Source organism: Eleginops maclovinus, chromosome 16, assembly GCF_036324505.1.
Source record: "Eleginops maclovinus isolate JMC-PN-2008 ecotype Puerto Natales chromosome 16, JC_Emac_rtc_rv5, whole genome shotgun sequence".
NCBI classification, from domain to species: Eukaryota; Metazoa; Chordata; class Actinopteri; order Perciformes; family Eleginopidae; genus Eleginops; species Eleginops maclovinus.
This window is the reverse complement of record NC_086364.1, coordinates 10,989,608-11,001,111: the sequence shown is the minus strand read 5'-3', so window position 1 is coordinate 11,001,111 and position 11,504 is coordinate 10,989,608. Positions and strand designations below refer to the sequence as shown.

Sequence of the window (11,504 nt, the reverse complement as noted above, 5' to 3'; positions counted from 1 at the left end):
TGTAGGAATGAAGGTTGTTATTATTAAGTGTACAGAATATGTGACAGCACTAGTATTTAACTTACCAGGCTACACATACTGTATAGCTTGCAAAAACAGTTGCATAACATCTGTTTTGGCTCTAAAGTGAGTGCAAATCTGTGTTTTAAATTAGAAGTGTGAGCATAAACCAGTTAATAAAGAACAAAAGACATTACGAAATTGCCTTATGGTAAGGGTAGGATTCAAGGTTTATGGTGCGTCGGGCTGTTCACATTGGTAGACTCAAAGTAGTCTCACTCTTGCCTTTAATAAGCCTGCAGCCTGTGGGGGCCAGTTTATAGTATTCAAACTAAAGCCACAAAAAGTTGATGTTCCCCTACCCAATGCACAACCATGTATTTTCATTTATTGGATATGATTAGTTTCAGAAATTGATGGTTGTATAAAGGTATTTTACTGCAATATTCTTTTTTTTGGTCATTGTTTGGAGCCTTCCCATAACCGAAAACTGTGAACATTTAGTCTTCACCAAAGGGGTTATTAGTTATAATTTTAACTTGTGATTTACATGCTTAGCTGATTGTAAAGCTATATAGCTTAGGTTATACATTATTCTCAGGTCCCTTTACCTTATTAAATGTTTCAAATATTGACTGGGAGAGATCTTTTCAACATCAGAAACAATGTTTTATGGAAATCAAAACAAATGTGGTCGGTTGTTGCTCCTGAACGTTGTATTAGGTGGAACGTCCTCATTCTGTGCTGAAGCAAAACATTTTATTTGACTCCTGGGGACAGTATCAGGCTGCTTTTTGGAGTTTCAATTTACAGTGAGAAGCATCCCAATGCGCCTCTTGCATTTGTCTGGACTCCCCGTAAAACTCATGATATCTTTGTCTCTGCTGCTTCATTTAATTTGTCTATTTTGAGAACACCCCTATAAATTGAGAGTTTAATTTTTGAGTTTTTTAAACTGAAATGCAAGGTTGTATCGGATCTTTTATTCAGCAAATTCATATCAAAAACTCTTTAAGACGTTGTACCTTATTGTGGACTTTCTGTCAAACCATGTGGTATTTTATATATCTTTACTTTGAAAACCTTCTGTATAACTCCATACTATGCAAATGTGTCTAAATGCAAGTTGGTGCTGGAGGGGAAGTTGCTGTTTGACTGAGTCAAATTAAGCCCCATAGCTCAGCCTCTGACAGCCTTGAAAAAAACAAGCCTTTTTAATTTTAGTTATGTCTCACACTTTCATATCGTAGTTGGTAATTAAGATATTAATAATTTGGTTCACTGAGGCAAACTACGCTCAGAGCAAGGATGTGCTACTTTCCACACAATGATTTGCCCAATTCAGAGCAACACATCGGCAAGTGTGCAACTTTTCAGAGCTGCATTTATTTTGACAGAAAAACATTTTTAACCCTTGCTGTAAACATTGGTGGAAATATATTCAATGTATCAATGGGAAGATATCGAACTGAAAACACAGTAGGGAGGTCTTGATTCCCATCCGAAAATGTATTTAACTCTCTTTTCCTAAGATGCCAACTCCCAAGAGGCTTCAGTCGCTGCCTGCCACTGTTAAAAATATTTTCCCACCTTGATAGTAATGTATTTCCAGCCTGCTCGAGCCTGACATTAGCGAGGGACCAGGCGTCAACAGCTATTCTTTTCTTGGTCTTGGTAAAAGAGATGCTCTTTTAGAAGAGTAAATCTGTCTTCCAAAGGATGCCTCTAATTGGAGGAGAAACGACTTCTTTCTGACTGTGCTGGAGATTTCAAATAAAGCCCATTTGCCAATGTAAGGAGTCATTAAACATGTCATTAAATCCAGCTTCTTTGATATAAGTAAATGAAGCTGTGGATCCCATTTGGTGTTCCAAAAGGATAAGGGCATTTAACTGGTCTTAGTGCAGCGAAAGACACATGCTCGACCTGCCACACGCATACACACACACACACACACACACACACACACACACACACACACACACACACACACACACACACACACACACACACACACACACACACACACACACACACACACACACACACACACACACACACATACACACACATACATGTGGGTATATATATTGCGTTCTCAAAAGGAAGCTTCCTAAAGTCTATCGTTTTCATACAGGAGGGCACCAAATCATCCTATTACTGAAGGAGTGTATGACATTCAGCCACCAAAGGACGAGTGCTGGATGTTACCGGTCACAGTGCTCTGTCTGACTTGCACTTCTTTGTTTCAGTGTTGCAGTTGATTTTTTTTTTTTTTTTTTAACTCAGCGGTCTGATTTGGCCTACAGCAAGCGGCTGGTAAGTCCCAGTGGAGATGTCGGCCTAAACAGCCGGGTCTGAAGTGATTATGTGAGTGCAGTGTGAGAGATTCCTTTAGGGCCTGTGGGAAGCCTGCACATTCTTTGTTGACAGTAGCAATGAGAGAGAGAGAGAGGGAGAGAAAGGTAAAAGGGAAGGAGATGATTTGAACAGACATAAAATTGCTGGAGACTGGGAGATTAAACGTACGTGCAAATATAAAAATGCTCTTTTGCAGTAAGCTATTAGGTTGTCCTTTATTTCTTCATCCACATATCCAATTAGCATGAGCTTCGCATTCACGTAACTGCCACTTACATCTTATAACACTGTCAAATTGAATTCAGGTAACCTCCCGATCTTATACCACTGTCATTCTGTGTTTTTGCAGCCTCTAGCGAATTATACTGTGAAGCAGCAGAGTTAAACAGAAGATAATAAAACCCTTATTTTTTGTATACACGTAGAAATCTTTAACATCTCACGTGCCTTATGTAAACATCACAACCAGCAATTAAGCACCAAGAACCCTTCATAAAATTCATTAACAACCAATTATTCACATTCATGTCATCTCACATTGTCTTTATAAATACATCCAAACTATCAAATTGTAAATTCCCCTTTTCCCCCGTCACTGCTGTTGGCCTGTTTACTCTAAAAGCATGTCCTTCAAGCATCTCCTTCCCAGAATCGAGGAGCTAAGCCGTAGAAAAGCGAGTTGTCTTTTATCGCTGCCTCGCAGACAAATCCACTCTAAATGGCCGGTGATTTTCACTCATTGGCTCAATAATCCTCTTGAGAATTAACTCAGGAACTCAGACACATTGTTGATGTTGTTTTTTGGGTCCTTTTGTACATATTCCTCTGTTTACCCCCTTCAACTTGAAGGAGACTTGTTTAAACAACACAGAAAAATGGAAATGAACGCAGATAAAGAAGCGTTTCAAATCAGTGTATTGCTACTCTGTGCAGTGCCGCAGAAGTTTGATACCTCAGATGGCTGCATGTTTTCAGATGTCCTTGTTGAGTCCAAGGATATGCTTGGAGAGAGAGTGACCTGAATCACACCTGGATGGATCTCCCTCAAGTTGTTTTCCATTGCTTTTGCATGGATCCGTCCTGATTAAAGATGTGGCTCAGGCCTATTTTCGCATGCCTTCGCTCGCCACCTTGCTGCTTTGCCCTGATGCTTTCACTGTCCACCCCTCCTACCTGCTGTCCCTCCTCCCCTAGTACACTGTGGTAATTGAGTGACAGCGGTGGCCCTGGAGTCCTTGTGTAATCCACACTTTATAAGCACTCTAATTGAAGTGCAAATTCAATACTCCCTCATCAGCCTTTTCCTAGCTGTGCCTTTGCCTTCACCCCTTAGGTAATTACAAGGAAACTGGCAGTTCAATCATTTTGCAGAAAATAATGTAACAAAAACATAGCTGCATACATGATCTCATTTTACCATGGCTGTGTCAAGAGTGTTATGGTCGGGTTCACATAATAAACCCTTTCTCTCTTATGCCGGGAAGGTAACCTGTGGGAAAAATGTAGAGGACCTTACCTGAATACAACACAGGATTGATTAAAACTAAACCTTAGCTCCTCTTGTTTTGGTTTTCTTGTAGACATGGCACATATTGATGCAGAGAAACATGTGCATGGAGATACTCCTGCAATTTCCATTTTTAAAAATTTTAGCTATAGACACACATGTAACTGTACATAAAAGCAAGTGAAATGAACACACACAAACTGTGTGTTGTGGTTTGCCAACAGTATATTACTGTGTATGTCGGTTATGCGGGAGTGCAGTTTGCAGCTTTAATTAAACTTCCTTTATTTTCTCTCAGCTTGTCCCCATAGGGCCCTGTCTTCTTCCGAACCACATACTTATAATTGCATCAAACTCCTGAGCTGAGCCATGGCTGAACACGGTGCCAGACCTGTGGAGTAAACTGGGATTGTCACACAGTAATACAATTTCATGTACTGAAACATCCCACCATCTGGGAAAATTACACAATTTGAATCATGTAGGGACGCGCTGTACATTAAACAACAATAAGATGAAAAAAAGAGTATGGATTATTATATCAAATGCAAGAGAGAATGTTAACACATATGTATATTATTCAAAACTGCAGGGACATGGACTGTTTCATACAACAGTGGAGCAAATTACACCAGTGAAAAGATCTGATCAATACCATCACTGCTGCATTTTGCTCCTCAAGAGATCAAACATTCCTGAGAAGAAAACATCCAGGTGTCATAACAACTTTTCTTTTCTTCTCTTTATTCAATTGCCAGAATCCTCTTCCCTTTTGTTTTTTCTTTCTAATTTGCTTTGCTTTAACTAAATATCCCACCAGACAACCTTTTGGATGAGCATCACAGAAATCTCGTAGTGCATCCCAAGTGCTTTTGTTGAAGTTGGATGAATGTGATTTAAATCTTCAAAAGAGAAAATCATATTATGATATTCTTATAAGATTGCTAAATTGCCAAGCTACCCTACATGGGCAGCAACTCACATCTTGTGCCTTAATATCTGCAACACTGCCTACTCATATCATCCACATAAACAAGCCTGCACCCTTTTTTACATAGCCAATTTATATGCTGGCATCAAAATCATAATCATATTATAGCATATCTTCTGATGTCATATCATCAAACCAGTAAAGCCTTAAATCTTTACAAAGACACTGCACTGTAATTAATGTTTTGCATTATTCTCAGTATGCCTTTAATTGCTAGTTGCATTACATCCTGTATCCTCACGTATTGCTCTTATACACACATGAAGATCATTTGTGTCATCATTTCTCTCCGTCGCTCTGCAGCCACAAACTCCATTCCCCGGCCCCTTTATTATTGCCATTTTAGTCCATCCACCAGATCCCCTCGGATTTTCCTTCTTTACCGGGCACCCACCTGTCTCATTCGGACACCACTGATATAAAAGGTTTCATGCAGTGGAGACAGAAGATTTTAGAACCTTATCTTGAGTAAAAGTACTTATATCACTCATTATTATCGTTATTCATCTTTATTTTTAAAATCTTTGTCTATTTAAACTTCCAAATGTCATCTGAAACGGTTTACAGTCTTGAAGCCTCTTAATTTCCTATAATACATTAATCGTGGAATTTTAAAGTCCACAAAATATCTAAAGTTGAGGCTATGTGAGTTTATAAATAATGTGTTGGTGGTTCACAATTATTAGTTCTGTTCAAATTAATACAGTTCTCTTCTGTACAAACATTGGATTATGTATATAAATTACTTTCCACCACAGCTGGGGAGTAATCTTGAATTTTAACTAAACTAATCCCATATAGAGCATTACTAACATAAAGGATTAAATGACAGGCAGATACTGTAAGACATGTTTTCGCCCAGTATAACACTTGGAGACCATGGATTTATAGTACAAAAAGAACCAAAACAATCCAGTATGTTGGCCGCCTGTTCACGTCACAATCAAACCCGGAAAGACAGTAACAGCTCCTTTCAAACAATCTTCATCCCTTTCGTACAATAGCGAAACAAAGGTGAGTTTTTAAACAATTTTCCCTAATAACCCATATCGCTTTATTGTTGAGCTATATTGTCCGTACCACGTGAGTTTGGGTTTGCTTTAAATCCTGCAGTACTTTTAAAGGTCCTAAATATTCACCGCTAGCATGCTGACGTTAGCAGCTCAGTAACAGCTCAGGTTGGTTAACTGTTATGGCGAGATTGTGTGGTGCACTTTTCCGCAGTTTTATTTTTGAGGAAAATGTATGTGTTGTACCGATGTCTATCCGCTTTATGTGTGTGTGTAAAAGCATCTGTACATTTCAGCAAGACACATGCAAAATAATGATCCCAGGGTAAGAGCACATGTAATGCTGTATCCTGCGTATCCTGCAAAATAGTGACACAGTGTCTCTGCCCCTACTCTGTTGCATCTCTATCATAGACTGAGGGATGCATTATCAATGGTGGAAAGTAACTAAGTATATTTACTAGTAGTAGCCTACTGTATTTAACAACACTTTTAAAGTAGCCTACAGTTTGGAGGCAAATATCATACTTTTTATCCTAATACTCTTATTTTGAATACACTCAGTAGCTACACAAAACTATTTACTGTTCATGATAACTAATCTATTGATTATTCATCAAGACATTCTTCATGTCCTCCGTGTATTATTTTTAAATATAAGAATAAACAATTCAGTAGCTCATAGTTATTAATTTCATTGTGTGAGCAGCCTTTTTCATTCAGCTGACTGAGCTAGCAGAACAGTTTTTCTTCTGCACAAGGAAATTGTTTTTCAAAAGGCCATCTCAAAGCCAAAAAAACAACAAGCTAATTCCACCATGCATTGCATTTTAGTAATTGTGACCACAATGTATTATTCCTTTTAATTTCACTCTTGGGGTGTTTTGTTGCACATATCTTGGTTTAAAAATAATTACATTTTTCTAAGTTTTTGGTAGAGAACCACCCAAAAAGTATTCAACTGAAAGAAAAACTGTGTGCCTTTTATTTTTTTTACAAATATTCAGTGGACATCTGGCAGTTGAACATTTTTAACAAAATAGCATTTCCAAGCGCTGATTGGTTAGATTAATGAACACAAAATTATGTTTCTTGGTTAGGGAAAACTTATTTGGGTGAAGTACATTCTGTATAAGGGGAACACAGATCTGCATGCTGTTAACAAGATCAGTTTGGAGGGGACAGGCCAGATGCTCAATTTCATATTGCTGAGCTGTGAGCATCAACAACCGTTATTAGACAGGTGGCCTTTCCTTAGACTTCCACCTGGCAGCTTGCAGACACACTTTTTCTTTTGTTTATAAGAGAGTGTGTATGTGGAGTGGAATGAGACCACTTGTCTTGATTTAGAAGTGCTTTCTTCACCTGGCTGCTTGCATTCTTTTTAAACACGAGTCAAACTTAAACTCTTAAGCTGATGCGTGTCGAGCTCTCTCTCTAGTCGACTGTGTCCATTCAGCTGCTGCTGTATATTAAACTATTCAACCACTCTGTCAGATGTTCTTTACACGCAAGTGCCCAGCCGCCGCCCCTTCATACACTACAAGATGCAGCCATTTGGTTTATTTACGGCAGGTGCTTCTGTAACTGCTGGGAATAGGCCATGAGCCAATTGAAACTCACGGTGGAGGCCAAGCTAATAGAATCTGACAGGAATGAAGTCATAGAGGCCGCTCAGGCATCGTAAAGCTGTCCTCTTTTAAGCCCCTAAATTTGTCGCTATTACCTTGCGTGTTTCTCCCTTTACATGGCCAAAGAGTTGATAGGAAAAGTGTAGCCAGGTGCCTGAGTTGCAGCAGCTGTTACTCATCCTTTCCTATTTCAACAACATCAAATAAGTGTGAGTGTATACTTCAAAGATTTAAGGATCATTTATTGTAATTCTGCAACACAGGGTTGTGTTAAAAAAAATGCACTAGTCCAGTTATGCTTTACAAGAACAACATAACCCACAAAAATAAAATAGTGTGTTCAATCCTGGAGTGTAGGAGAATTCACATCTGGCACTGTGGTGGCCAGAGCAGCAACAGAAGCACAAATCAATTATCTTGGCTGAAAAACATGCACATGCTCATGTATCTCCAGCATCTTACAACGAATGCATTACCAGTGAGTGTAAGGAAAAATGTAACAGTTATTCAGTTGTGTGCTTTTGAGGACTTAGGCTACTAAGTTGCTTCAGTACAGGAGGTTGTTAACATAAATTAGTATTTCGAAGTTGTGTACATCTTCTTCAAACATGTTACTGTTACTGAGTGCAAAGTCAATGAAATCCTTCCTCCTTCAGGGTAAAATCCATCCTATGAAGTGTAGCCTCTTTGAGGTTTTTTCTAATTTATAAGCCTGATTAGGAGAAGTTAAATTTGGTAGAGTTGTACTTTTCACTATGACCAGTCTGGCTTTTGTGCTGTTTCTGTACTTCAATCCCCAACATGTAGGCTGATGTCTTCACAGTCTATTTTTGTCTGGCTTTTTGATGTTTCTTTTAGGAGTTCAGAAATTGATGAATGTTTGTGGGGAAAAGTGTCTGATTCTTGTTTAAACCTAATATCCACTTCAGAGTTCAAATTTGAGTACATCATATTGAAATACTTATTTGACTCGCATCTCGCTGCTTATCTAAGTGGTTTGAAAGTGGTTAAGCTCTTGACGTAAAGCAGTGACAATATGTGATGTAAAATATGAGTTTTAAATGCGGCTAATTTGGGCTGAATGCATTTGGAGTACAGAAAATATGTAAAGTGATCTGCATTTTATTACAGTGTTGCGAGAATGTTGCAAAGTACAGATTTTCCATCCTTTTGTGCTACTTACAAGAATCTTCCTGTGTGCAGGCACAAGACATAATTGATATAGGCAGAAGCCCACTCAAAAATGCCTTTGATTGAGCCTTTTTATAGATTCAGCACGAGAAGAAGCTCATTTCTCACATTGCTGATCGCTTGTGAGGGAAGGCAACAAGTATTGAATTAGTTTGCGTGAGAGGAGAGAAATTGAAATATGGATTGGGGTCGAAAATGCCTGCCAGTGCTATTGGCTGTTTCGAATATGGACGATGAAATGTATTTTCTGTGTGTATGTGTGTGTCAGTGTGTGACTGATGCAGACAGTGCCAGCATGCAATGGGTTTCCAGCGTGCCTATTTTCCAATAACAAGTTGGGAGCAGAAGTGACACAGATGAAGTGAATGTTTTAAGAGGAAAAGTAATCTTAAAAACAAGCGAAGCCATTTCTCACTCAAACGCAGCCTCATCCCCTGCTTCTCCTACATCCCTGCTTCTGTCCCGGAGCCAGACACGAACCAGCACTCGCCATCTGCCATTTAGATGTATTTAAATCATGCATGCATGCAGTGTTTGGGCCTGTGATCTGAACTGGTCAGGTCCCCGGTCTCTGCCAGGCCTCGTGACCCAGGAAAGCCATCTGAATACGAATGAATGACAACACAGTTGGTTAAAAGTGTTGCTGCCCAAAAGTCAGATCCAATTGTGCTGATATTAACTGGCATTTAAGCCTGGAAAGTGGAGACCCATCCTAATGGTTTGATTACCAGATCCAGCTCTGTCATGGCTGAAGCAATTTCTGATTTGGCATTTGAGAAGGATAATATTTTAGGTACAATGTTGAAGCCAGTCGTAATAATGTATTATTTCCAAAAGTCAAGAGAGTCTCAATTACTTATACATGAATGCTTGTAGCGTTCCGATTAAAATTTGCATGTTATACCATTCTTTGATTGGGTGATGTCTAACATTTCATCAAAACTTTTTTTAAATCTGAAGACTATCAGGCCTCTTTAGTCGGTAATATCTAATTTCATATAATAACAACAACGTTCTAAATCTATCAGTTGATTAGTTGACCAGATGAACGACACAAATATATAAAGAATACCTTAATGCTGTTATTGCAATTGATCTAAAAAGGGTAAAGTGTCTGCAGTCTTCATCTTTATCATTTGAATATTCCACAGATAATAGAATTGCTACACGGGGAGACAGACATAGTTTCCCTCATGATCAATGAAACTCCTCCATACAAATGCTGTGAGACATAGTCACTTATGAGAGATTTAAATAACCTAGAATTATGAAGTGGCCAGGTAAAAAACAGTCAACCTTATTCACCTTCAAAACAAATCATTGCTTGGTAAAGGAGTTGCGTGTCATTGGTAGGGGACTGGAAAAGAGAGAGGATAGGGGGTGGCGAGTGAGAGTAAGAATCATGGCTGTGAAATCGATAGTTCATACTGTTCTGAAATTGAAGGGTGTTTTTTGTCAGAAACTGTGCGTAGAAAGTGGAATATGAAATAGCTTTAGTGTTGGCCCCTGATGTAAGCAGCAGTATTGATTTTCAGAGACCAGGTCCAATTATAGTACCCCGGGTCGGTTGGTGCCCTTTTAAAGGACTGCAGTGACTTTGGTGAGGCAACATTTTGGGCATGTCCTGACTTTGTGTCATATCTTTCTCTCTGAGTGGCCGGCTGTTACAGTGAAAAAGTCAAGGAAATAGTCCTCTATCTACAGTTTCTAGTGTCCCTCTGAGGACACAGCTGCAGGATGGGAGATTTCCCATGCTGGCAGTTCCTGTGAAGAGATTCACTGGCATTACAACATAAAGGGAAAATAATCCTCTCTCTGTGTGTGGTATCTGTCTGCATGTGTCTGTTGGCAAGGGCCTCACAGAGTCGAGTCTGAGTGAGAGAACTGACTGAAGCAGTGTCTGCATATGAGACAGCCGGGCTTTGTATGTCTGTGCCGGTGTGTTTTGTTACCAAACAAGGACGGGGGTTGCATGAATGTTTGTTTGGCTACAGCTTGCGTTGAGTTGTATTCACCCATATCCCCTACAGTTTAGCAGTTATTGTGAACAGCCAGACATTACAGGAGAAATTGCAGCTGTTCTAAAGCTTTTATTGCTGGAGGATTTGCAGTGTAAAATGGTCTGTAATTCCCACCCTGCGCTCCCGCTGTGCTCTCCCTGCTGCTGACGCTGCTTCTATACTGCCCTAGTCAGGCTTTATAAGGAAAAGCGACAGGAGGCTATCAGCTCCCGGAACAATATAGGACATTCCCCCTCCCTCTATACTCTTGAGATTCAAAAAAAAGTTTGCTGGCAATGAAAAGAAGACTTCTCCGCTTACTTGGTATCTTTTCCCCTTTTGCTTTTTCCACAGCCGCCATGTGTCCCATCTCTTCTTCCCCTCTCCTCTCGCTCCCTCAACTCTCTCTCCAAGTAACGGGAGTCTCATGCAATATGCTGTGTTTCCCCACTTGAGTGTTAATGAGGCACATGAATATTCATGAAGAGGAGGCTGACATTGCTCTATGGCGATTGTGCAGAGGATGTTTGTGTGCACACACAGTTACTGTGGTGGCCACGTTTCTGAGGGATGTGGTTGTTGGTAGACATCAGGGGGCTTTTGGCAGCTCTGCTAATGATGCAGATGTGAGTCTCGAATTTTCTATCTGGTTGGTGATTGTAGATGACCCCCTTCCCAAGGCCTCTCCTCTGTCCCTGATGGGTGTTGATGGAGCTTAAGTTTAGCCTCCAGCTGTGGATGGAGGACAGCTGGGTGGTTCAAGATTGAGAAGAGGAGCTACCTTTAACCCCCCCCCCCCACACACTTCTCCCT

The 11,504-nt window shown here is 39.9% G+C and overlaps 1 protein-coding gene across 1 annotated transcript in view; it reads left to right on the top strand.

Moving 5' to 3' along the window:
• Positions 1–5,789: 5,789 nt before the first annotated feature.
• spop (speckle type BTB/POZ protein) overlaps positions 5,790–11,504 on the top strand; it is a 99,075-nt gene continuing 93,360 nt past the window's right edge. The window contains exon 1 of the mRNA XM_063903736.1: positions 5,790–5,873. The gene's annotated coding sequence lies outside the window, so the exon portion shown is untranslated. The remainder of the gene's footprint in view (positions 5,874–11,504) is intronic.